Consider the following 27,556-nt stretch of genomic DNA (forward strand, 5'->3'; position numbering starts at 1 on the left):
TTCAACATCTTTCAGCTGAGTCTCTGCTTCGTAAGAGGCAATCTGCGGTTGCGGTGCTGCTCACTTGTAGATCACACCCTTCAAGTGTGCCCAGTGAGAAGTCTACGCTCTGGGAAAGGTGGGACACGCAAAGGGAAGGCTCTGTTCCTCAGACAACAAGAGCATCGCTCTGCTTCCACGAGAGCTTGCAGGGGACTGGGAAGCATTGCAGGGCTGGGATTGGAGCAAATGGGTCCTCGGTTGGTTTTGTAAGCTGTCGTAAATCCAGGAGACAGAGCAGAAATTTAAAATGATTCAGGACTCCAGAGTTCTAAAAGCATGACCTACTCAGGAAAAACTGGGTGTTGTGGGGAGGTCACCCACTTTTAATCTCTTCTGTATGACTGAAAACTGCATGAGGCATTTTGACTGATTGCAAAAAATGTCTTTAAGCACCCTGAAAACTTGTGATGTATGCATCAGCTGCTGCTTATCTACCTACCTAAGATGTTCTGCGGATGCATCAATGTCACTGGATTCATTGGCAGATAGAACTGTGTTTTACTTCTGAGGAGATTCACATGTCACCATGCAAAAAGGAATGATTCAGATTGAAAAGAGTCTCCCAGATATTTGAGTGTGTGGACACAGCATCAGGGGATGAGCCCTTACATGTGAGGAGAGCTGGGATTCATGTCTTTCACTCAGGTCTAAGAATCAAGTCATACTCTGCCTTGCTTTGTTTTGATGGCTTCTCCTTACCCAGCCTTGCCTTGCTTTATCTTCCCCCTTTTCCTCCCCATCCTCATTTTCACCCTATCTCTTCTGCATGTTCTGATGTTAAATGCAGCTCTTACAAGACCTGGACAAGGAGTGTAAGAAAGACTGTTCTTGAAGGGGCTAGTATATATCTATTTAATTCCTTTCTTCTCATCAGTCACCAGGTCTTCTATTTAATAAAATCACCTTTAAAAAGAAGTCAAGTTTCTTTTTTCCTGATGACAAAACCCAGTCACTGAGGCTCAAGGATTCCATTCTCCCCTCTCTTTACAAAGCTCCCTGCATCAAGCAACCCCTGTTAGATTCCCTAACATTCATGCAGGCCTTGGTCAACCTCACCTAATCCCGCAATCACGTGTATGCTGGTGTTTGGAGTCTTTCTCTAGGCTTGAAGCCTATGTGATGGTGGACAGGCCATCATCATCCTCTAAGAGCCTGTTGTTTGGATTGCTCTGTATAGGGAAAATGCCCCGAAGAAAAGGCTTGGAGAATCACACTGTTGGATCTGGATTCATTCTTGTGGGGTTTTCTGACCTGCCCGGCCTGCAGGGCCTGTGCTTCACAGTCCTCCTGGTAATCTACCTTGTGGTCCTCATAGGGAACAGCCTGACTGCTCTCATCACAGTGGTGGACTCAAGCCTTCACAGCCCCATGTATTTCTTTCTGAGGAACTCGTCCTTCCTGGAGATCTGCTACACATCGGTCACTCTGCCAAAAATGCTGGTGGGTTTCCTGAGGGAAGATGGCAGGATCTCCTTCCTTGGCTGTGCTGCCCAGCTGTATTTCCTGGTTTTGCTGGGCAGCATCGAATGCCTACTCCTGGCTGCCATGGCCTACGACCGCTACGTAGCCATATGTGACTCCCTGCACTATACCCTGACCATGAGCAGGGTGCTCTGCATCAGACTGGTGGTGGGGTCATGGGTGGCTGTCGTACCACTGCAAGTAGGACAGACCTACCAGGTGTTCACTTTACCCTTCTGTGCATCCCATGACCTTAACCACTTTTTCTGTGATGTCCCCCCTGCTAGAACTGGCTTGTGCAGACACTTTCTGGAACCATGTGATGCTGTACACCATCATCATGGTATTTGCAGTCCTTCCTGCCTCCTTCATATTTATTTCTTACATTGCAATTATCAGGGCAATTCTGAAAATGCCTTCAGTTCTGGGCAGACACAAAGCTTTCTCCACCTGCTCTTCACACCTCAGGGTCCCTGCAGCCCAGGGGGCTGTGTGCTGGGGCAGGGGCTCTGCCGCCTGCCAGGGGCAGCTCTCAGCCTGCCCAGGAGCTCCCGTGGGGCTGTGGGGAGAAGCTGTGGGTGGAAGGAGCAACCCTACTGAGGGCAAGGTCCTTGTGCTGGTGATCGGGTGCTGCATGGGTCAGAGGTACTCACAACCCCAGCTCAGGCCCAGGTCATTTCCAAGGGGACGTGTCATGAGCATGTTCATTGCAGGGGTTCCCTGCTTCACTCTGTGCTTTCCTGAATCTGTGTGTCCACTTCTCTGTGTCTTGGCTTGTTAGGAATGGAAACTCAGCTGTGGAGGTCAGACCAGGGGCACAGACTATTAAAGCATTACACAGGTTTACCAGGAATTTCAGCAAGTGCCTTCACTCCCCACTAGCTTCCACATCAAAATATCCTTTCCTTTTCCATCAGGGTTTGGGTGACCTGTTGTTCTTTCAGGCATGCAGACAGGGAGCGGCTGCAGGGCAGAGCTGGGCACACAGGGGCTGAGCTGGGCTCTCTGAGCGCTGGCAGGGAAGAACCATGGGGCCAGAGAAAGAGCTGCTGGCAGGGAAAGCTGCAGGATGGAGACATAGGGATAGAGGGGGCTTGGGGCAGTGGAGGAATGCTGAGGAGAACACTAACACAGGGTAGATAGGGGCACCACCCACTGTGCCCTACCATGCAGATGCCTTCCCTGAAAATACACAAGTTTTCTCTCTTCTATAAGCTATCACAGCCTTTAGCTCATAAGTTCCAGGCTCCTTGGTACCTCCTCATCCAGCAGAGCTGGGCAGCTGAGAAGGAGCTGGAGGGACACACCAGATTCCCTCACACTGCCCTAAGGCACAGACAGTCCCCTTGCCTCTCAGCACTCACTCTGCTCTCCCTGAGCACAGCACAAAAACCTGACCTGACTCTGGCCATGGCCGTTGCTCAGCACGGGCAGAGCAGATGCTGACAGGCCCTTCTGCGCTGGGAGCAGTTTGGGCTGAGCCAGTGCAAGGCCAGGACTGGCCCCTGCCCCCAGGGTTCCCATGAAGTCCCTGCTGCAGAGCAGGGCTCACTGCTGGGCAGCCAGCGGGCACAGCCCCTGCTCCTCACAGCACACTCGGCCAGCACTCAGCACAGCTCCAGCCACGGCTCTGAAGGGAGCTCTCCTAGGAACGGCAGAGGGGGGGACATGGGGCAGCGGGGTCGGATCTAAGAGAAAGGGCTTTACCTTGGCTCACGGTAGTCTTTCCTGACTTGTCACTATGTTTGCTTCATGAACAGGACCCTATGGTTGGAGGCAGCAGATGTCCAATACGAGTTGCACCACCCAGTTCCTCCTCCTGGCTTTTGGAGACACATGGGAGCTGCAGCTCTTGACCTTCTGGCTCTTTCTGGGCATCTACATGGCTGCCCTCCTGGCCAACAGCCTCATCATCACCACTGTAAGCTGTGACCACCACCTCTACACCCCCATGTATTTTTTTCTTTTCAGTCTCTCACTGCTCGACCTGGGCTCCATCTCCACCACTCTACCCAAAGCCATGGCCAACTCCCTCTGGGACACCAGGGACATCACCTATGCAGGATGTGCTGCACAGCTCTTTCTATTTCTCTTTTCCCTTTCAGCAGAGTGCATGCATGTGCCTCTTATCCCTATTTCCATAAGCATTCCGTTAGTTAATAGATACTGTAATGCTTGTTACTCCTCTCCCTCCTCCCTGCTGTTTGTGGACTATTTCTAATGCATGGTTTGTCTCTGTTGCTATTATTTTGCTTAATTTAGCGTAGCACAGAGACTCTGCAAGTGGAAAATGATTTCTTCTTTCTTGGGCCTTAACATATAGGATCCTGAATCATGTTAATAAACTGGAAGTATTGTGATTAGATTCTGCTGATGGATACAAGCTCCCCTCTTGCATATGTTTCAAAAAAGTAGTATATGGATGTATCTTTGGCAGGTGTTTAGAAGTTGAATTCACCTGGGGACAGAGCTGGAGATAATTTTCACAGAAAGCTCGTCGTTTGCACGGAGTACAGGGTTAGATTCTAGATTCTCCTCTAAATGTATAAGACTATTATTTCAGGACCAAATTGTACTTGTTAGGATGTATTTATGTTATAATAAAAGAAATATATACTGTAATTGCAGGTGTTTGCCCTAGCTTCTAGATTTAAAGGACCAATTAAGCAACACACAAAATAATAACTTACCGAAGATTTCTTTAAGGAATAGTCAGTTCCAGCTATTTGCATTTTTAAGCTTCTTAGAAATGGTAAATGGTTGGGTGTATTTTGCAGATACCTTTCCACATTTTCACCTTTTATATGGAAAGATAAATTGTCTTAGAAACTCCTTCTAAGCCAGCTTTTTGGGCTGGAAAGTAGGTTTCTGGAGACATTCTGAGATGGGTTGTTTGTGGGGGGGTTTTGTTTGTTTTTTTCTTTTTTTTTTTTCTTTAAGTGAGAGAAAGAAACAACAAAGCATTTTAAGCTAGACAGTAACAAAAAATTGCACCGCAGTGTTCGCATAACACCTGTAATAGTTTGTACATATAGTACAGCAATGACTTGTGTGTTCGTAGGGAAGAGGCCAATACATTTTCTTTCTAAGCTATGTATTCTGGGTTTCAGTCTATAGCTTCTAAGCTAAGGAACTAATTTTTCATACCTTTCTGTTTCGGGGGGGTTTTTTTTGTTTGGTTTTTTTCCCCCCACCCCGGAGGATTGCCTTATTTGCTAAATATGACACCTTATTCATCTCACAGCACCGCTCCAAGTGCTCATATGGCTTCTTCCACCACAGAGCTTTCTATATAAATTTTTCCATTATGGTGCCCACACAAGCAAATGAAAAAAAAAATCTACATTTTTGTATTCCTCAGGAAACGGAATCCTGGTTGTATTGAAGCCAGTGGTAAAACCTCTATAGATTTCCTGGGGTCAGGATAACATTTGTGGCCTTGACCACAAAAAATGTGCTTTTCTAGGTTGAACCATTTCTGTTACAACTTTCAGATGTTCAATCAACCACTTAGAACAGACTAGCCCTTTTGTATAAAATTGCATCAGAGAGAACAGAACATTCAGAAAATAGTGCAGCAACTCAACTGTTTGCACCTTTTTGTCTCTTGGGGATCATGGCATTTTGCAAAATCACTCCTGCTCAGGGATAAATTGCTCAATTAACATATTCAAACAAATCAGAATCAAAGCTGTTTATTGATCTATTCATAGCAAGTAATTAAGTAGCCATCTGAACTATAGCTTTTGCTGCTTTTAGTTATGCATTTCCTGATAAGGTAAAGTCATATACAATTGTACTAATATATGTTCTGCTGCTAATAATAACTTAAATAACTTTTTCGTATACAGTGTATGCTGCATCAAAATGCAGTGCTTGAGGGAAGTCTGCACATTAATAAACCTGTTTTGTTGTGGGGTTTTTTTGGCTTCATGCACAGTGGTTAAAGAATTCTCATTGCCATGTACTTTGAGAGCCACACATGAAGAGCAGTTTGTACAGGCTAAGAATTCTCATTCTTCTATTATGAGTTTTAGACTTTGAGTCTTTATTCCTCCAGGTCCATGTCTTTTTTTTTTTTTTTTTTCTAATCATGGGCTTTCATCCGAGAAAAATAAGATGTACATCCCAGAGAACTGATTAAAATCATTTCCAACAATACATTGAGAGTGATTTTGCAGGTCACAAAGCCATTGACTTTCCACTCAGTCTGAAGGAAGCCAGTAATAAGATATTCCATGTAAATTAAATCATAAGGGACTTCTGAAAACATACCCAAAACCAAGAATCTTGTAAGACTATAGGGTAATCCAGGTTTGAAGGAACTGCAGTAGGCCATCTACTCCACTATTCTGCTCAAAGCTGGATGAACAGTCCTTGTCTAGTAGTAAGTAAAGACTATCTGAAATTCAATTTTCCTGCCTTACAGTTTTGGGTTTTTTGGGGGGTTTTGGTGGGGGTTTTTTAATATTATTATTATTATTTTGAACTTGCAGCCCAATATATTTAAATTATGTTTGGAGCTAGGGATCTGTTTACAGGCCGTAACAAAGGGTGATTAGAAAAACAAAATTAGTCAAAATAGTTTGGAGACTTTCTTAAGAAAGTGCAAAACCAGACACCTCTGTGAAAATACACTATGTTATCACAATAAACAATAAAGCTATAGGTACACTGTAAATTTCTGGGGAAGCCGTTTTCAAGCAGGGACCCTGCAGTTCGTGCGGTTGTCTCACAGTCTTTATGCCAGTTAACTACAGTCTAAGGAGATCGGTGTCCTGTTCCTGACTGATACAGATTTTGTCTATGATTTTAACAATTTATTTGATTTTATTATCATTATCTTTTTCAGTTAGGTCAACATGGGGCTGATGCTTCTTATTGTCTATATTGTCTATTTAGAATCATGGAATCATGTAGGTTGGAAAAGACCTTTGAGATCATCAAGCCCAGCCATTAACCCAGCACGCCAAGCCCACCACTAACCATGTCGCTTAAGCGCAGCATCTATGTGTTTTCAAAACGCCTCCAGGGATGGTGATTCTACCACCTCCCTGGGCAGCCCGTTCCAATGCTTGGGCACCCTTTCAGTGAAGAAATGTCTCCTAATATCCAATCTAAACCTCCCCTAGTGCAGCTTGAGGCCATTTGCTCTTGTCCTGTTGCTTGTTACCTGGGAGAAAAGAGCAACCCCCCCTGCCTACAGCCTCTGTCAGGCAGCTGTAGGGAGTGAGAAGGTCCCCCCTGAGCACCCCCCCAGACTCAACACCCCCAGTGCCCTCAGATGCTCCCCATCAGCCTTGTGCCCCAGCCCCTTCCCCAGCCCCCTACTCGTCTCTGGACACGCTCCAGCCCCTCGGTGTCTTTCTTGCAGTGAGGGGCCGCAAGCTGAACGTGGCATTCCAGGTGCGGTCCCACCAGTGCCGGGTATAGGAGGATGGTCACTGCCCTGGTCCTGCTGGCCACACTGTTTCTGATACAGGCCAGGCTGCTGCTGGCCGTCTTGGCCACCTGGGCACACTGGGGGCTCGTGCCCAGCCGGCCACTGACCACCCCTCCAGGCCCTTTCCCACCAGCAGCCACCCAGCCCCTGCCCCCCGCCTGCAGCTGCCTGGGGCTGGTGTGACCCAGGGCAGGGCCCGGCACAGAGCCCTGTTGAGCCCCATCCAAGTGGCCTCAGCCCCTCGGCCTGGCCTGCCCAGCCCCCTGCAGAGCCCCCTGCCCCCCCGGCAGATTGACGCTCCCGCCCAGCTTGGTGTCCTCTGCCAGCTGACGGAGGGTGCGCTCCATCCCCTCGTCTGCGCCGTCGGTGAAGATGTTGAACAGGACTGGCCCCGCCACCAAGCCCTGGGGACACCCCCTGTGCCCGGCGCCAGCGGGATGTAGCTCCATTCCCCACCGCGCTCTGGGCTCGCTCCAGGCAGCTCCTAACCCCGCGCAGAGCGCCCGGCCCGGCCAGGAGCAGCCAGGTTCTCCAGGAGATGCTGTGGGAGACGGTGTCAGTGTCCAGGTAGACACCACCCACAGCATTTCCCTTGTCCACTGGGTGGCTCATCTTGTCGTAGAAGGAGATTTATTTAAATTTATTTATTTAGAGAATACATCTTGTGGAACAGGAATTCCTTTGTGAATATGCAGTTGTTAGCACGACTGAAGCTTGATCTTGGTAATCCAAGTAGCTATTACTGTCAATAAATGAATGAAATGATAAGCCTATGGATCATAATTGCAATTTAATAAGTGTACATGTATATGTAAATTAAAAAAATAATACCACTTTTTTTCTTTTTTGCTCTTTCACATTTACATTTCTCATATCCTCTTTTCTTCTTGTTTCCTTGGAAACTTCCATTTTGAGAAGATAACGATAGGTTCAGTATTAAGTATATGCAGAACGCTAGCTGTTTTCTGCATTCTCGATGCCCATCCAGTTTCCAGTTGGTATGGGAGGTGATGGAACATTTCCCTCATTTGCAGAAAGGAACTTGGAGAACTTTCATGCCCACTGGTTAGTAAGAGGGGAAAAGGCAATGCAGGATATAGAATCACTTTGCTTTTATAGGAAGGATCTTTCCTTCTTTGCTGTAAGAAACAAAGTGATATAGAGGACAGTGATACAATATACTAATAGAATGTCGAAAGTTAGTTGACAAAATTATGTATCTTCATCCACTGTTGTCATTCGACTTCCTAGTAACTCCTGCCTGTGACCTCCTTGGTATGAAATTTTCCATGGGCCACTGATCTCAGTCTCTGAGGTGGGAAGGGAACGGCACGCTGGTTCTGCAATTCTTCCGTTCGCCCTGAGAATGAGACCCTGAAGGGAGGAGGGCTGCTGTTTTCAGCATATTTGTGAGTCTGTCATTTCCCAGAGTCTAGGAGCTGTAACAAATAATCAGAGTGTGGGAGCTAAAAGCATAGATACAGAGAACAGAACAAGATCTGTTGGTGTTGTGTTCCAATTTTTATTCCTGTTCGCTGTGCCTGCAGGCAGCATATGAAAAGCATAAAGCAGAGTTACTACAGGACATGAATTACTGTTTCAAGCCTGTTTGTCTTTGGAGGAAATCAGACCGCAGCTTCATGAATTCAGGAGTTTCACAAGTGAAATAGAAAAATTTATTTGCTGTTTGGTTGGTTTAGTTACAATAAAGCAATTATAATACCAGTAGTAAATAATATTTATGAGTAGATGGAGAAAAAACAAAGTTAAACATTGCAATATGGAAATATGCTATTTTTCCTAAGTAGCTATCCAAATCAGAACTTAATATATAAACTTTCACATTGCTATACAGGAACAGATCAAGAATGTTAGTTGCAGTTAAAATTCCTACTTAATAAGAATTTTTCAGAAAGAGTCTGAGAGAGGAGTGGGTTTTCTGCAGTCCTACACAGATGAACAGAAGCTGCTCCAAAACTTGCTCAAGCTTCAGCATTCTATTCTCAGTGTTCTTTCACAAAACATGCCCATAAGCTTTCATGTATCTTGTCCAGCCTTAAGAAATTTATTGATCAATCCTTTCTTCTCTGTCAGTGTTCCAGAAAAGCTGATTTCAACTTCTAGTGATTTTTCAAGCAGAAGGGTAGCAGGAACAACGTACCTGCTCTGCTCTGATCTACATCCCCATGTCCTAGAAGTGGAAACCGACAGCTTTTCGAAATACCTCTTTTTCCTTAGTCGTCATCATGTTGCCACAGAACTGAAGCAGGCATTAATGCATAGGTTAAATGTTTCTCATGAAATAGGTATTCAGTCTCCTAGGTAAATGTTAGGTAGGTAAATGGTTAGTTAATAGGCCATTTTTTCTTGTCCATTGTTAATACACCCTTTAATCATGTCTTTGTTTCACTCTGCACCTTCGCTTGTCTCTTAGCAATTCGTTTGAGGTTTTTTGATACTGTGATCAGAGTCTCTTAGTTTCACCTTATCTTCATCATTCTTTGAGCTGGTGAACTGTATGTGGTGATTTTCCCAATTATCTTTGCTGTTGTGTAGGAATTAGACTTAATCCATTATCACTAAGTGAAAAAGGCTACACGTTGCTTTGGTGTTTGTTAGAAATAATAGTAGCTGGTAAGAGCTTTGTGGGTATTAGAAATCCTGTATGGAAAATGTAACTGCAGTGCTGTAAGCCCTAGTTTCTTTCCTGTGCTTTTTAAAGAAAAACTGGTGCATTTTTGTTTTAATTTTGCAGTTATAGCAGAATGTTCCAAACCAGCTGTTTCTCAGTCCCACTCTGCAAATGTGCTCTACCTATTACAGGTTAAGATTGACTATATTTATTTTTTAAAAGACAGATAGAGGAAGGCAATAATTACTCCACCGTTTGTGCTGAACCCTCTTTTATAAAACCTGTGTAAAACTATTCATGGTTATTGTTTTCACAGAAAGAGTCACAGACATTAACTCTTTATGAACCCAGGTTGTCTTGGGGAAAAGTCATCTTTCTTGCTGAATAACCAAAACAGATTAATTTATTAATTTCTTAGACAAAATTAATCTATATGTTATGTCACTGCACATCTTGACAAGAATTTCTTTCACCCATATCCTAAATGCATTACACCTGAGTATTTTTTCTTACGCAAATCTGCAGTACAAATATCCAGTGTTTCTTTTTCCATTCCCATTCCTGAGATGAGTGTGTGTCATAAACAACTGTATGAAGAATCAAGCTAAATGTATGCGATTAGAAGAAGATGGTACGTTCCAACGCATAGAACAAAAGAATCACAACAAACCGCACTCCCTCCTGTGTCTAGGGACTTCCTTGGCCTTTCCTTCCGTGCCCTGTCTTGCCTTAGGAGACAAGTGTTCAGCTACTGTTGAAGCATTGCCTGCCCTGTTTGCATTGATGAGATGATCCTGTTCATTTCTTGAAGCTGTGACTTTTACCGATTATCTGAAAGTTATGGTTAGGCTTCCCTAAATTCTGACCTGAGCTTTCCCAGCTGACAGCCTGGGGCATTGAGCTGTATCTTCTATATTAGATTTTACAGCTGGAAAGCATTTCTGCTTCTCAGGAGCCTCTTTAAACAGTCTTTAGTTAATGTTTGGAGCTCAGAAGTAACTGGAACTGATTTGTAAGAACTACTTTTTGTTGTTAGTAACGTTATCAGATCCCAGCCCCTGTATGATACCTTCTTTTCATAGTGAGTTCATCAGCTAAACCTCCAAAACACAGCAGAACGCATATGAACTTGAGAATGCATATGTAATTACTCACGTATGTGTGGCTCACTGAGGTATGAAAGCCCAAAATACATCTTCTTCCAGGAGTATGTTTGAGTATGTCTTTTTAGTTCCTTTTTATGTGTGTATGCTTGATGTTATTTATCAAATCAGACTGTTAAAATATTTCTCTGAATTGTCTCTGAAACACAGTGCCTGAAATAGCTTCCCCTTTTCACCTTGTGAATAATTCTGCATGTCTCCCCTACTTCTCCACATTTTCTGTATAGTATAGCCCATTCTTTCCTTGAATCCCCTTCAATAATTTCATACTCTGCCTGCATACGTTTGCTAATGTTAAACTATGTCGCTTAGAGCAGCCAACATTGCCTAAGCGTGTACGAGGACGGAGTTTTACAAAAAGTTAGAGTATGCAGGAAGTATAACATATTTAGAATGAGGTTCGCTACCATCATTGCTATTATAATCTGGGGGAGTGCCTTGTCCCCTTGAACTTTTGTGCCTATATGTGCTTGTGATATAAGCCATTTGTACCTGTAGAAATACGTGGGGGGGGGGGGGGGGGGTGGTGGGGGTGTGTGGGGGGGGGGGGGGGGGTGGGTGGATGTGGGGGTGTGGGGGTGTGGGGGGTGTGGGGGTGTGTGGGTGGGGCTGTGGGGGTGGGTGTGGGGGGGTGTGTGTGTGTGTGTGTCTGTCTGTCTGTCTGTCTGTCTGTCTGTGTCTGTGTCTGTGTCGGTGTCTGTGTCTGTGTCTGTGTGTCTGTCTCTGTCTCTGTCTCTGTCTCTGTGTGTCTCTGTGTGTCTCTGTGTGTGTGTCTGTGTAATATATATGTATATATTCCACATATATATATATGTGGAAATCTATATAGTTATTTCTATAAAGGGGGTGGCCTCCAGGTAATGATCACTTCCTCTTGGAAGGGATTACTTCAACAAGATCCTTTTCCAATGTACCTCTTTAAATATTTTGTTATGTGAGATTTGCTCAATGTGAGAAGACGAAAAAGATTAATTTCCTATTTTCTGTAAGGTAGACATATTTTACTGAAAAGGCATATGGACAGTAACTTCTGTTTTCAAGGAATGTGTGTTGCCAGCAAAAATTATTCATGATCGCTTCCTTAAATCGTTGGAATAAGGAGTGGGAAAAATATTTCACTTGATTAATAGGATTAGGAATAAGAAATCAAGAACCATATTTTCTGGAAAAATGGATCTGCAGATTTAAAAAAGAAAAAGAAAGGATGCTTCCCATATCCACTAGTGGAAATTTAACTTTGTATCTGGGCATTTGTTGGCCTGTGCCATGATGAAGATGGAGCTGCTAACAAGATGCAGAAGACTGAAATGCAGTTCAGCATTTCAGAAACAGCAGCTGAAGATTTGGAATCAGTTACCAATGTAGCTGTTAAACTATAGTGAGTTTCAGAAAGTGGCAGCTGATTAGTACACACCGCTCTCTCTGTTACCCTAGAAAATACCCATTAGGCTGGTTTCTGTTGGAAGCATACCCCAACACCGCTTTGCAGAAATAGCTGGGATGTTTGGGTAGTCAGCATGGACTCTGTAAAGCAAACACAAACTCCACAACACATCCTGGGGTTTCACCTACAGCTCGTTAAGGTCCTGTGCATTGCCCCAACAGCAATGATGAGGCTTGGTTTAAACTACGCGTATGCAATTAGGTATACGTGACTTATCGGATAGATCTTACTAACTCATAGGTTCAAGATATATTTAATATCTATCAAGCTTTTTTAAAATTACGTGGCTCACAAAGCACTTACATAGATGAACAAATAGCTCTAATGAATCTATTTTACCGAGTTTAAATTGTAGCCACAAAAATATTTCTATTTTGGAACATGCTATACTACTAAACAGAATCTTTTCTCCCACCACCTTAAGAACTACTGATCTGCTTTGTGCTAACATTAGTCTATCTCAAAAGTTCTTTTTACATTTATCTCTTTCCCTTTTTCTCATTGCTCTTTGATGTTTTATTGTGTCTCTACCTCTGATATTTGTAACATATTCTGATTTCATATACACTCTTGTAACATCTTAGTAGTATTTACAGTGGTATTACTCTTGAACGACACAGAAGTAACAGATCAAAGCTTCTTTTCTTTTTAATCATCTGCCCCCTATGGCATAGACTGTGTTTTCGTCATTCTTTGCAAAGCACTGTGTCAAGCAGCAAGAATGTTTGGAAGACATACTGAACCAATTTCCTTTCCGGAAAATCTGAAATTGCAAGCAGACAAAAAAAAAAAAAATCAGACATATAAGATAATTCATCTGTGATGATGTTCTGCGCCACTGTGCCAATTTTTCACCCACAGATCTAAAAATATCTTAACACAATCTCCAAACGTTAGGGAGTTGGAACTGATGAAAGTTTTGTTTTGTTTTGTTTGGATTGGGGGTTTGGGGTTTGTTTGTTTGAAGATTTCTGCACAAAGTCTGTTTGAATGTAGCGGTCCTGATGAATTGAGAGGATTGCTGACCACAACTTGATGATCGATGCAGATCAACATTTACCATGCTAAGCAAAGAGCAAGCTTAATCTGACTGAACCAACTTCAACTTGACTCTTGCTCTGATTAGTACTGCCTATTGATTTGTGGCCTGATGGCCAACTCTTGCTCACAATCATGTTCAAGTACAAAAAATCTGTAACATCAGCAAGGCTTTGGGAACACAGGAAAAACCAAAGGATAAGGCGTGGTAATTAAAAGTCTGCCAAATTAGGTCCCTCCTCTGGTAAATTTAAGGTTTTATCCGGAGAAATTCTTCCTGGCATCCACTTAGCTCATTATTGAAGTGGAACAACTGAATGAATATGCACCATCCCAACATCAACGTCTGCTGTTCTTTGGACTCACGTGCAAATTTTGTATTGCACAGTAACGCCTGGACAAAGACAGATAAAGCAGTTACTCATTATGTCAAATCACTTGGCATCCTCTGTGGTCTGACTGTTAGTGTTTTGTATTATATACGGATTCCAGTGAGCACAAGAAAAATAATAAGCATTTCCACTGTTTATAGTATGACTATTGTCAAGATCCATTTTTATTCAAAGTACTGCAACTATATGAACTAATGCTTAGAGAAAGAGAAAAGAGTTTGATTGTTTTTTGAATGTCATGCTAACTTTGGTAATCCTTTTATTATATGCCTTTTCATCAGGCCTTCACTGTATATCTATATTTTAAGAGAAAACATACACACAAAAAAATCCTGTCAATTCAGTCTGTTAAAGGATTTTTTCTCTCCCGAACTTTGTAATCCTTGCTTGGAGTTCTGACAGAGGAATGGTAATAGGAGAGCTCCGCTTTGTCAAAGACTGAAAAACAGCAATGCTTGCTTGCTGACAAAATCTTGAATAAATAAGTTGAGCATAATCAAAAACAAATTTAAAATAATTTCTCTCCTACTGCAGGATATTATTTGAGATTTCTCTCAAATTAATTGCAGTGCAACACTATTGACAGTAGCATGGAACTTACTGAAGTCCTATCTCCTGTATTAAGAGAAATGTTAATACAGTGAAAACGTCCTATACGATACCCTTGACCCCATGAAAGAGGAGGCAGAGACTTGCTGGGCCAACCCTGTCTGTAATGCGGTGGATGTCTCTGTCCTGCAGGGCAATGGGTGGGAGTGAGCCATCACCACCCCCCCCGCCCCCGCCCCCATCCCCCCCGGGCAGCAGGCAGTGAGCACAGGAGCAAAGGCATCTGGGGGGGCAGGAGAGGAGCGGCAGCGAACTGCTCTCCCTGCCTGAAATCCTGAGGCTGCAGAGCAGGCACAAAGGCTCTGCAGGAGAGTTTTATTACAGGTCGATGTTTGAGCGTATTCAGGTGAGAGAGTGGCTGGGGAAATGGTAGGTGAAGAACTAACTGCTTAGTAAAAAGGCTGCTTATTCCGTCTGACGTGCGGAATTAAACTCCGTAACCCAGGGTAAGTTATAAAGTGGGGGTGTTTATTGCGGTGCCGGGTGCAAGGGGGGTCGCTCCTCCTGACTTGCACACGTAGTTTTACTCACAATACATGTTTACACAGTGAAGTTGGTTAGTTCTGCCCAAAGTCTACACCTACGAGCTAATTATCGGTTAGTTGCTTTCTCGCTTCAATTTAAAGGTAGAGTTCATTTTAAATTTACTCCCCGTGCTCCCCGAGCGGGGAGATTCACTCTCTTCAGGGGGCCCATTTGAGTAGGAGGTCGGGATCTCCCCCTACCACAGTGATTGTACCCTGGTGTCCTTGAGCCTTACCCCTTCAGCAGCCTGTTTTCTTCCAGCAGCTCGCAGGCCCTTGCCAGCAGGCTCCGTATCTACACGCCGGTGGGGCTCAGCTCCCCCTGCCCTGGCTGCCCCCCGAGGCGCTGAGCGGGCCGAGCCCCAGCCCTTCTCTGCAGGCAGGGAGGCTCCTGCCCGCCTGCCGACGGCTGCTGGCCCCGGGGCGGCTCCTGCCTGCGGCCCGGCTTTCGGGGGGCACCGCACTGTCTCGCATCAAGTCCCCCCCTTTTCTTTTCCCTTAGGAAATTCTTTTGCTTAAACAATACCATTCTTAGTATGGATTCTGGTAAAATATTTCCCATCTTCTAGCCTTTGTCTTAGCCCTTGTTTCTTCCATTCTTCATAACTGCTATCATTTTTTTTTCACATGCACAGAAAGCATCGTAACGTAATACAATTCTAATACAATAATTATGATAACTACAACAAAGGGCTGCTTCAGCCACATAAAATGAGGTAGGCAAGAAGTAAACTTTTCCCAGAGGTCAGAAAATCCAAAGGAAGTGTCATCTAGGGATACTTGATGTAGTATTTTGGGGGTTATCCAAATGTGTTGCAAATCCGTTTCAATACGTTTTTCTTGGTTAACATAGACACAGCAAGTTTGATTAATAACCATACACAATCCTCTTTCTTTTGCTAAAAGTCTGTTCAGACCTGTTCAGTTTTGAAGTACTACATTTCTTAATGAAGAAACTTTGTTGGACTCCCTGTACAGCGTCCATGGTGAGTTTTTCCATTTGTTCTATTGTGGCAGAAATATTTATTATTGCTTTTTCTAACTCACCCCTAATGAAGGAAGATGCCGTCTCGCAAAACTATGGAATGCTGAGGGGCTTTTGGGTCATCAGGGGGTTATTAGTTCCTCATTTAACCAATTTCCATGGGGATCTCAAAACACCTGGTGGAGGATGCGAATGATTAAATATCCTGCCTTGGGGAACTGGTATCCTACCCCAGATTCACCTTGCCGTCACTTAGGTAGTCTTTTCCTGGCCCTGCCATCTCCACATAACCACCATAATCCTTGCTGTAAGCAGCTATAGGTCTGATTAGCGAGCATATCTAGATGCACTTTCCCACATTTCGGGGTAATACTATATTTTCCTTTTGTATTAGTTGGTGTTAGAATTGGCGGGCCACATACACTCCAATTCAGAGCAGTATAGTTTAAACTGAGCCATCCTGTCAGTGGAGCATTCATTCCCATCATTCCCTCTAATTATTGTAGAATTTCCTGATTTCTGTACTTCATATCAGGGTCCTGCCGTACTATCTGGAGATTTGTAACAACCAAATCCTTTATGATTAAATGGCCAGCTCCAATTTGCCTGTGATACCATTACACCATATAAAGGAAGTTCTGTACTACCTCTGGAAAATGCTGAACATACCCAGCAATCTGCCAGATTCAAAGCATTCGTTACATTATGGGTTAACTGTACAAACAGATTCTGGTCCCAAGAATGAGTTCCTATTGTACAGAACATTGTTAATATACAAACGATCAACGGTCTTTCCGTTGGATCCGAAGCCGCAGAGGTCTGGTAGGTGTTGATTTCCATTGTGACTTAGGGGCTGCCTTCGCTCTGGTGTGGCGGATCCAGGATGCTTGTTCCTTAACTCTGACTGCAGTATGGGATGTAAGCAGTATTTGGAAAGGACCTTCCCACTTCTGTTCCAGAGGTGAACCTGAAAGAGGTCTGACACATACATAATCTCCTGGCTCCATGTTATGCACAGGTCCATCAAGACCTGGAGCTCCAGTTCCTAAAACTACGTCTCGAAGCTGTTTCTGCATGCTTCTTCCATAATCAGTAAGTACTTCATTCTCAACTCGGGCTGACGCTCTGCTCCTGTTTGTATACTATAAGGTCTCCTATACAATATCTCAAAAGAACTTAGCCCTTCTTTAGCTCTGGGCTTGGTTCTAATTCTCAGGCGCGTCAGAGGCAATGACTGAGGCCAAGATAAACCAGCCTCCTGTCCAGGTTTTACAATTTGCGGCTTAATTAGGTGGTTCATTTTCCACTTGACCACTTGCTTGTGGATTATATGGGGTGTGTAACTGCCAGTCTATTCCTAAAAATTTAATAACTTGCAGAATGACTTTTTCAATGAAGTGTGGCCCCCAATCGGATGAGATTACTGCTGGAACCCCAAATCTCTGTACTCTTTCTTGTAATAGTACTTTGGTTACTTCTTTAGCTTTGTTGGTTCGGCAAGGGCGTGCTTCGGGCCACCCTGAAAAGGCATCCTCAATACCTCCTGCATGACCAGCAGGTATTAGGACCCCCCTTTTGGGGTCGGTGAGCCTGGATTGCGATGACGGTGCCACCTTGTCCCGCGGCCCCACGGGGATTTCAGGAGTTCACCTGGCTCCCGGCTCCCCCTTCAGCTCAGCTGCCCCCTGCCCCGCACCCGCCCCGCACCCGCCCCAGCGCCTCCGCACCCCGCTGGGGTCTCCTTCATGTGCCCACATGCCGGGGGCGTCCGTGCCCTGGGGAGCCCGTCCCGGCGCGGGCACGGAGGGGAGCGTCGCAGAGCCCCCCGGAACGGCGAGCGCGGCTCGGGGAACGCCGGCCGAGGCGTCCCGGGGCAGGGGGGGCGCGGGGGCCCCCAACCCCGCAGCGGGCTCGCTCCCGGGGCTCGCTCCCGGGGCTCGCTCCCCGTGCCCCGAGTAACCCCCCGGCGCCGGGCGAGGGGCTGCGAGGAGCCCGGGGGAGGGGTCGGGCCAGGGCCCCTTTCCCCGCGGGGCTCCGGCTGAGGGCCGGGGCGGGGGGACCCCGGGGCGGGCAGCGGGGCCGGCGGCGGCGGCCCCTCCCTGTAGCGGGGCGGCTGCCGGCGGCGGGGCCGGGGCGGGGAGCGGAGCGGCCGCTGAGCGCCGCCGGGCCGGGGCGGCGAGCGGCGGGCGCGGGGGGAGAGCGCCGGGGGGGCGGCGGGGCCCGGGCCGGGGCGGGGAGCGGGGCCGGAGCCGCGCTGGGGGGCGCGGGGCTGCGCGAGGGGCCGGGGGCTGCGCTGCCGGGGGGCGGCCGCGCTGTGCCGGGAGCGCCGGGCGGTGCCGGCTGCCGGCACTGGGCTGCGGCCGCGCTGCCCGGGCCGTGCCGGGGGCTGGCGGCGCTGCGGGCCGGAGCGGCGGGGCCCGGGCTGCCGGCGCGGCGCGGGGGGCGCTTTGCTGCGGGGGGCGAGCCCGGCGGGGGCGTCGAGCGGGCCGAGAGGGGGCTCCTTCCGCCGCGCCCCGGGGGGGCGGCCCGGGGGTCCCGAGAGCCGGGGGGGCGGCGGCTGGCGCCTCCCCAGAGCCCCCCCGAGCCTGCCGCGGCCCCGCTCGCCCCGCGCCGCTGCCCCCCGCCCCAGCCCCTCCCCCGCAGCCGGGCCGCAGCCCCCCCCGCCCCCGGCCCTGCCGTGACGGCTCAGCCGGGCCCGGTGCGCCGGGCGCTGCCTTGGCGCGGGTGCCGGTAGCCCCGGTGCGGGCAGGGAGCGGCGCCTGCGGAGCCCCCGCGCAGGGGGGGTTCGTCCGGGCACGGGGGGGAACTGCTCCGGGGGGAATTAGAGAGAACGGGCCCCTCACGGGAGCGCACATGCTGCAGGAGGCTTCTTTCGGGTAAAATGCAGCTGCCGCTGTCAGGGTGGCTGCCAGGCAGGGCATCGACGGTTCAAGGGTTTTGCTGTTCGGGCTTTGTCAGATGAGCTCGTTCGGTGGTGGAACTTGACAGTCAGTGAATAACCCACATTGGGCGGAGGAGCTGTCCCATGTTCGGCAGCTGCAGAATGAGCCCTCTGATACTGCTGGAAACGCTGAGCAGAAGCCTGAGGAGGGGAGATGAAGGAACAGCGAGTTCTCAACGAAGCAAAAGCATGGAGTTTTGTCCTTGAAGTATGCCTTACCTACTCAGATTTTTTGGGATAGGATCACAAATTTTCATCCATTTGCTGTTTTCATCTCTGGAGTGCTTCTGGTTTTCTCCTGTGTTGCACAGCTGCATGCAGCTGGCTGAGGAGAGCTGGCTGGCCTCGTGTACAGAGAGCAGCACACGTCCTGCCGGTCAGCCAGCCCCGTCCACAGGCTGGTGCTGCATTCCGTCTTTTTCTGAAGGCTGGATGTTCAGCTGCCACAATTCATTTTCTCCCTTGTGAGTCAGGAAAGTGACATTGTACTCCTCTGGGAGTACATGGTGTCTTTGAAGGCATTATGCTTACTGCTTTAGACTATACGTTGTGTGCCATCCCACACTGATTCCTGGTGACTAAAACATGAAGGAACTAAAGTTCTACAAGAAAGTGGCTTGGGGTTGTTTTTTTTTTGATAGATGCATTTGACACTCCTTCTTGTAGTCTGTCTTCATCGTGAGATCCTTGTTTAATTAAAAGTAGTAGTCAAATTCCAGAAGGGAAACTAACTTGATGTCAGGGACATGCTGATCTGGGGAGAGATAAGTGCTGGAACAGCTGTGCGTATGTACCATAAGGAAACAGTGTTGTCCAGAGATTGCTATAGTAGTAGTATGAAGCCAAGAGGATGAGTGCGGCGAATGAAGAGACGGGAGGCAGCTTGATGCAAGCAAGTTGTCCATTTATTAGTGATTTTCTTACAATTATATACTTTTCTACCTTCTACATATTACACACTGATTGGTTAAATCTTAAGCGTAAAAAACACTGATTGGTTAATATTTAAGGCACACCGTTAGAACAATAGGAACTTACTAGTTTATCTTGACATAGCAATAATTTCTATTCCAAGTTTAGGGAGTTTCTTTCTACGCGGCTTTCTTGATTACATATCGGCGCCATCCGTTCCCTTATCTGGCTACTTGTTTCTCTGTCCGTCTGGTTGCCTCCTCAACTGTGACGGCTCAGGGGTCTGCAGTTAGCTTGTTCCTTTGCTCCCAGGGCTTGTGCCCTACAAGTTCTAACAAGTCTCTGTTCATCAGGCTATCAGTACTTGGACTCTTGTCCTTGAGGCCTTGTCCTACAGATGAGTGGCAATTAAGTTATTCCTGTGGGCTCACAGTGTGCCACAGGCAAATCTCAAGATGTTCCCTGCTTTGGAGTTTGTTCCTCTCTCTGTTGGTGGTGATTAGTTGGAAAGAAAGCCTATAAAGTACATTAGAATAGAAAAGCCTCTATCCTGTCCTTTCACCCACATTTTGGGCACGTAATGCACAAAGATGAAAGATTTGGAAGGGGCAAAATAACTAGTTAACATTTATTAACTAATCCACAGAATCTCTCCAAACATGATACTGAAGCAAACAACTCAGGGGAAGGGTATGTGAGGGTGAGAATTAAGTTAAACAACTAACAAATAAAAAAAATAATTTGCAGTTGCATTAGCTAGGACCCTTCTTCTAGGTGATTTACATTTTTGCTGTGCCCAGTTATACCATATATACCAATAATGAATATCCTGGCTGCCAAAGTCTTCTAAAATTATTCTCAAATTTTTTGGTTTATGAGGCTTAGAAGTTCCTCTAGGAGGCCACACATCCATGGGTCCTCCTCTAGTACGAGTCAGGAATGGCCATTCCTCCTGGCACAAAATAATGAATTTTCATTTCAGCAAAGCCTGTGCCAGGGATATCTTTTCCCAATTCTCTAAAACCTCAGCAAGGGGTGCCTCCCTTTCAGTGCTGGGTGTACTTTCCATTCTTAGCGAATTCATTACCTTCCTCACCAGTATGTGATTTTTTAAATTTAAACGCAAGAGCACTTTCAGGTCTGTGTCTGGAATTACCCATGTCCAAGTCTCATCAGGTGATCTCACCTAGTTGCTGGCAGCATTGGTTTGGTATAATCACAACTTTGTTACAATTGGTTTGCTTTAATCACAACTCAGAGCTGGGCCACCACCCCAGCGAGTGGCAGAGAGCAAAGGGATACAGCACGGCTTATATACACTTATCAAATCATTAGTCAACGTCCGAAGTTTTTAGAAGTTTCCTTTGGTCTTGTCAGTTCTGCAAATCCATCACCTGACCCTGTCCCAGCTGATTGATCGATTCGGTTCCAGTCTCTGCCTCGGTTCCAGGCTCCTCCTCGGATCGTGATCTCTGCCTGCTTTAACTCACACACTCCTTCAAGCACACTTAGTCTTTGAACAGCAATTCCTATTCACATCTACTGATTTCTCTAGAAACACCTGCATTTCTGCAAGCACCTGTGTGCACAAATTGATCATCTGTTGTTTCTCTGTTCTCCCACTGATTAACTGGACTGGGTGTTAAACCAGCCTTGGATTAGGGCTATACTGGGGATGAGGCCTGGTTCTGCTGCTTAGCTGCTTCAGCACTTTAAATTTCTGAATTCAAAACACATTTTCTTTACAAGCAATAACATAACAATGGAAAACAATTATCAGTGGTTTGGTCACTGCTGATGACAATTGCTGTTTCTAGTGTATATGTCACGTTTATGAAACCTGGATCTGCAGGAAGAAAAATGTTCTGTTTCATGTCCACAGATGAGCTCCCTGAGATGAGCATCCACGTTTTAACAAGCCTTTACATCAAAGGCTGTAAACGAGTGTCAGTCTGCACAACCAGCTGGGAATCTTGTGTTGTTCCAGGCACATCTTTTTGTCCCATTCAATACCTTGTCTGTGTGATTTGCCTTTTTGTCTGTCTTGTGCTCTCCTGCTAAAGACTTCGTAGGCCTCAGTCTTCTGGTACTGCTCCAGCTCCCGCCTCTAATGCTCCTTATCTCTGTCTGCTCTCCAGGAGTTTCAGGGAGTTGCCTCCCCTTCAGGAGGAAGGGAAGAAAAACAACTTGCCAGATGAAGTGCTGATCCATTTCACCTATGCAAACAGGAAAGGAGTGAAGAAACAATGAGAATGTACGTGAGATGCAAAGACACAAGATTTCTGGATAATATTGCTGTATTCTGGTGTGTGTCCGCCCCTTTTTTTTTCAAATTCAAATCACTATTCTGTTCACTCTCTTTTGTTAGATCTAGAAGTAGCCTGCTGCTAAGCTACTCAACTGAACTATCACCTACGCAGGCACTTCGGAATTGCCTTTCTGTGCCAGGATTAAATGCTGCCATTAAATGAACAGATCAAGCTTTAACGTTCAGACCTGTAACTGCAGGGTTCCAATACACCCTTGTTTTCGTGCCCCACAGACAAAAAAGCACTACTATTCTACAACCACACACTTCACCCATCTGACAGGCAAACAAAACATCATGGCTATTGGAGAGTAGCATAAAGGTAAAAGAGCCTAGGTGATATCAATTTAAGCTATCTACATTTAGGTTAAAAGAAAACCAGGCTAGAAAAAAAACCTATTTCACACGTGCATAATAGAATGAGCTTAACTGGAGAACTCTTTGGGGGGACCAATGAACTGAAAACCATTTAAGGGGTGGTCACAACACTTGCTAAAGGGATCCTTTCCAGAAAAAAAAAAAAAAAGTTGTTGAGCAAGATTTTCACCTAGTGAGTTTAAAATTCAATGGAAATAAGTATTCAATCAGAGTGAACATTAGTCACTGGGTATGCCTTTTATTTTTGTTATGTCATTGCAACAGTACATGCAATAGTTATAAATTTCATGCATTTGCAAACCTGTTTTGACGCTGCTGAGGACACAGTTAATATTCTAGATTGGGGTGCAAATTTAGTGATGCTGTGTTTGCGTTTCTGTTGGACACTGTATTCTTCCAGAAGACATTAATTCTTCTCTTCTGTCTCCAGCAATGTGCTGCTGACAGAGTACAGTAACTGAGTCAAAAACAGCACAAGTTTTTCCTCAACTTGTGTTTTGGATGGATTGTTTTGAATCAGTAAGAAGGAGTTCTACTGTACTACCTGTAAGTAGATGTCCTAGGTTTTCTAGCACAGATCTATACAGATCTTTAAATATTTCTTTGTATTTATATATATGTATATATATTTCTTGTAAAACTTAAACAAGAAGAATGATTTTTAGGGTGTTTGCTCTATGACTATGACTATGATGGTCTTTTTCAAGGGGAGACTCACTATTTGGTCAGTCCAGTCAGCTCAACGGCCCTTGTGCTCACCAAATAGCAAAGGAAGTAGCAGGACTGCAGGGCTGGAACAGGGGAAACACGAGACTTGCCCTTCAACTGTTGTATCGGACAACTAGTTTGCTGTTGCTGCAGCTCAGACACACTTTTCCCCTGGATTATGGGACACTCACCCACACATGGTAGTATACTATGACTCCACTACTTACTTCAGGAGAACAACTTCAGCTTCAACAAGAATGTTGGGCTGTTGTATTAGAGATGGGGGCTCCCAAGCAGCAGCGGACTTCAGTGCCACAGTCGAAAAGGGCAGGAGAAACTGAAGGGAAGGAAGTACTCAGCAGCCTTTCCCTGACCTGCTATAGGCTAGACTCACCGTTTTACTCAAAAAAGGACAAATTCCCTGGGGATTTAAAAAGTAGCACACAGAATAGAGATTTGACCTCAATCTCCTTATTCCTAGGTTAAATATATATATATATGTCTCAGACATGATAAGAATATGTTAAGGGGTAGAGGGGCAGAATGTCTTACTCTCTTCCCTCCCTCTCCCAGCAGACAGCAACATCATTCTCGCTACAGATGTGTTACCAAATCAACTGTGTTACCTTGACACACATTTTCCTTTATGGTTAAGACGCTATGCTTATGTGCCATTTTATAATATCTCTGTATAACTTACATTCTACAAGCTTAGTGAAAAGTGACAAAAGGAACCCTTGTTTTTTGCATCATCCCACTTTTCATCCAGCCATCATAAAAACTTTTAAGCATTTTGTCCTTGAAGTATCTTCAAAAGTTTAAATGTCCTGATAAATTCATGTGATAGGCGTTTGGCAAATATGCAAAGAAAACAGAAACACAGAGGCAATTGATGAAAATGCATCAAAAAATAATTGTCTTGTATTTTAGGCCAGTACATCCTAGACCTAAATTATTTTCTTCTCCAAAAGAATAAAGATTGTATTGATATTCAGATACTAAGTTAGAACAGATACGTGTTGCCATTTTAGACTTCTAAAGAGTGTGGAGATCTGTGGCTAAATGAATCTCCCCACTAGCAGAACAGTAGCAAAGATGCTGACTATGTGCTATTCATTATATAAACTAATACATTTGAACTGAGACTCTCACTGTTACATTCAAACTTGAACTTTGACTTGACCTAATCCCATATCAAATGGTAACAGTTTACCATCTATCCTTGGTCAGCCCAATGGAAGACTTCAAAGGATAGATTTAATAGCATATAGTTTGGCCTTGACATACAGAATGTATCTGTTCTTACTTAAAGAACAATAAAACCTTGTATTTCATTTCTCTTTTTTTTTCTTGTTTTTTAACAGATGGAGGGCTGGTGTATTTTTCCATTCTGTCTCCCCACCTGGATGCCTTAAATGTGATAATAAGGGAAGCACGGGGTGAGCCCTCCAAAAGCTCAGTTCAAGTTGGGATACAGTGAGAAAGGAAAGAAAATAGACTGATACCTATCTTGTGTCATGGCAAATTAAAGACATTTAAGGCTGCCATAGGAGAACGTGAAGCAGAAATCAGCACTGACTTCTGAATTAACGGTGGCAGAACATAACAGTGAAAGACTGGAGTGCACTGCACCCTCTCAAAGAAGTACAGATGCTCCATCAGTGACACCTAATTGAAAATAAACATTTTTGTCAGTCAGTTTATGTGGCACATTTCAAAACAGCAAACTGCAAGTCTAAACATGACAGGAATCACTTTCTGGTTACTGTTCCTCCTGAGATCTCACCTGGCTGAGTTTACCACAGGAAAACCTTCTTTGGGAAATTCAAAGAACGTGTTTCACTCTCACTGCAAAATTAACTATTTTGCTCTTTTCTGAATGAGCTTTTCATTATAATCCAGAGTTCAAAAGTTCTTTTGTGAAACACCTTAATACAGCCATGGCATTTTTTGTAACTCGTAGTAGTAGATTTGGTTAACATTTTTTAAGGGATGAAGGATTACTAAAATCACTTAGTCTGAGCTACTATCTGTTTAACACAGGGCAAAGGATTGAATCCCCTAATTCCAAAAGGAGAATATGTTTCATTACTCTGAAAATGTAGTGGAGTAGTAGTATGATTATAACAAGGATCGTACCAGTGCATGCTGACTTCTTTGTCTGCAAATGCTCTGCAGAGACAACTAAGGATGAGGTCTTCTCTTTTCACATCTCTGAAGTAACAAACATATTCAGTAGTGCTATAAAATAATAAATGGCAAACAGGTTTATTTTTAGTGGTCATTCAGAGTTTACTTAGGTCATTTACATATGTGGACTTCAAAGTCCCCTTGAACTGCAGAACAGTGAAGCAAAACCTTACCAGTGGTGCTTTTGTGTTAAGGTGATGCAAGAGCTTCAATCCCCAGTTACCTTTAACTTAATACTTTCATCCTAGTGAGTCCTGACATTAAGAAACTTGGGGAAAGACATGATGGATGGCAGGATGACACAAAAGCAAAAGATTCATGCATATTAGTAATTTATCCCTATCCCTTCCTGGTGTTTGTACCCCTCAGTAGATATGAAAAAGCAATGTAATTCTCTTCCATCCTAGCAAAGGATGTTGGATGAGTCACCATGGACAAAAATGCATCATAATGTTGTCATGTCAATCAACACTTTGACAGACAATTCCAAGTAAATTGAGCAAAGATTTATGAAATTATGAACCAGTTTCTGCTCAATGAATCTCTGCATAACTCCTCTAATCATATTTGAGAATATTATTTACCAGGTGAACCAAAACAAAAGAAGAAATAGACAAAAATCAAATGCATCCGAACCAAATATATTTTTGTGTTTTCTGTAGCAAAGATAAAATCACTGCATTTTGTTTGGGTTGAAATGAATCATTTTGGTAACTTCCCCTCCCCCCCCCAAAAAAAAAAAAAAAAAAAAGAGCAGAGAAAATGAAAGTCTAAATTGTTACAAAAGTGCTGATGCCAACCTGCCCCATTGTCACCTCTGACTTCTATTCACAAATTGCAATGCTTGGGTAGATCACTTGGAACGGAACAGCCCTGTTTTCAGTCTCCTAGGACAGCACCCCAGCCCTGAAGCAATAAGGCTATTTGAGGTATGAATCTCTCCTAGTGACATTGTTCCACTTTGGGAAATAAGCATTTCCTAGACCAAAGGCTGAAACTTGAGTGAGTATCTTAAACACAAGACCGCATAATTATTTTATATAAAACATATCTAGCTTGAAAGCTGCAATGTAATCTCAGCTTCAAAATGCACTCTGGATAGGGAGTTACGTACTCTTCTGACAGGAAGGGCTTGATTTAAATCCCTGTCATTGGTTCCTCTGTAAGAGTCTGCACGACAACGCTTCCCTCAAGAGCAGCTCCGAGAAGCCAATTTTTCAGGAAATAGTGAGTGAGTGTGCATCTGCGTGTGTGCTGCCACTTCTGAGCAGTAAAGAACTGGGAAAGGAGGATCTGAATGTGAAAACATCTGTCCTCTACCAGTACTTTGGGCACTCAGCTTGAGGCAAGCCAGCCAGCACCTAAACGCCCAAATCCCCAACACTCACCTGAACCATGAGGGAATGGCACCTGCCAGTATTACAAAGTGGAAATCTTCAGAAAAGTGTTTGTTCATGGTAAGGGATGTTTCTACCTCCTTTTCTCTTATGGACGTCTCTCCTATTCACTAGCACGCTTTTACTGGTGTTCTTGTGGAAGTAAGCCTGTCTGCTTTGAGATAAATCCTGCAATGATGCTGGGATCAGCACCAAACTGGGGGAAAGGAAGCATCCAAAAGCCCTTTACCGAAGATCTCAGCTGGTCTAAAAGACTCAGTCTGCAGCTCTTCCAAAGGAAATCTGTTTTCTTAATGATCTGTCCTTTTTCATCTGCAGCGAGAAAGTCAAGTGTGTTCTTGTACTCTGTTTTAGTAAAATGGATGTGCAGTACTCACTTCATTATAACCACTGTGAGGATTAAAAGTAACTTGAGCAAATGGCCCCAACTCCTTGTAATTATCTTTTGAAGGCATTTGAAGACAAAAGAAGAAAAACCCAAAAAAACCCCCAAACTAGCTCCAGAACAGCAGTGCTTGCCAAGGGACCAGTGAGCAGCTGGCAGGGGCTGTGGGCGCAGCAGTCCCCCCATTAGCCTGGCTCTCCCACACGGTGTCCTGGGCCGATGGCAGGGTGGTGGGACCCGTGGCACAGGGAGGGTGCAGAGGGCCTCGGAGAAGGAGCTCTTCCATGGATGTGTGCGGGGTAAGGCTGAAAGGCCTCTGACGCTGCCCGCCTATGGCGTCGCTCAGCCCACGGGCTTCTGTGCTGACACCCCTCAGTCTCCAGGGCTTCAACAGGTCCCTAGCGCCACTGAAAAGGCAAAAGGAGGGGGTACGGGATGAGCAGTCGGTTATTCTTTCTGGCCTGGGGCCTCTGAACCATACTCCCAGATGAGTGACCCAGCTGGCAGAGCCCCACCTCTGCCCAGGCCCTCCTGGGGGGCACAGCCCTTCCCAGCCCTGGGGCCCCCTTCCCTCTGAAGTCTCTCAGCTGTGTAGCTCCTTCCC

At 45.2% G+C, this 27,556-nt stretch overlaps 1 pseudogene; it reads left to right on the forward strand.

Annotated features, from left to right (window-relative positions):
• Positions 1–1,224: 1,224 nt before the first annotated feature.
• LOC129785158 (olfactory receptor 10AG1-like) lies at positions 1,225–26,514 on the forward strand (annotated as a pseudogene).
• The last annotated feature ends 1,042 nt before the right edge of the window (positions 26,515–27,556 follow it).

This window comes from Falco peregrinus, chromosome 9 (assembly GCF_023634155.1).
Source record: "Falco peregrinus isolate bFalPer1 chromosome 9, bFalPer1.pri, whole genome shotgun sequence".
NCBI classification, from domain to species: domain Eukaryota; kingdom Metazoa; phylum Chordata; class Aves; order Falconiformes; family Falconidae; genus Falco; species Falco peregrinus.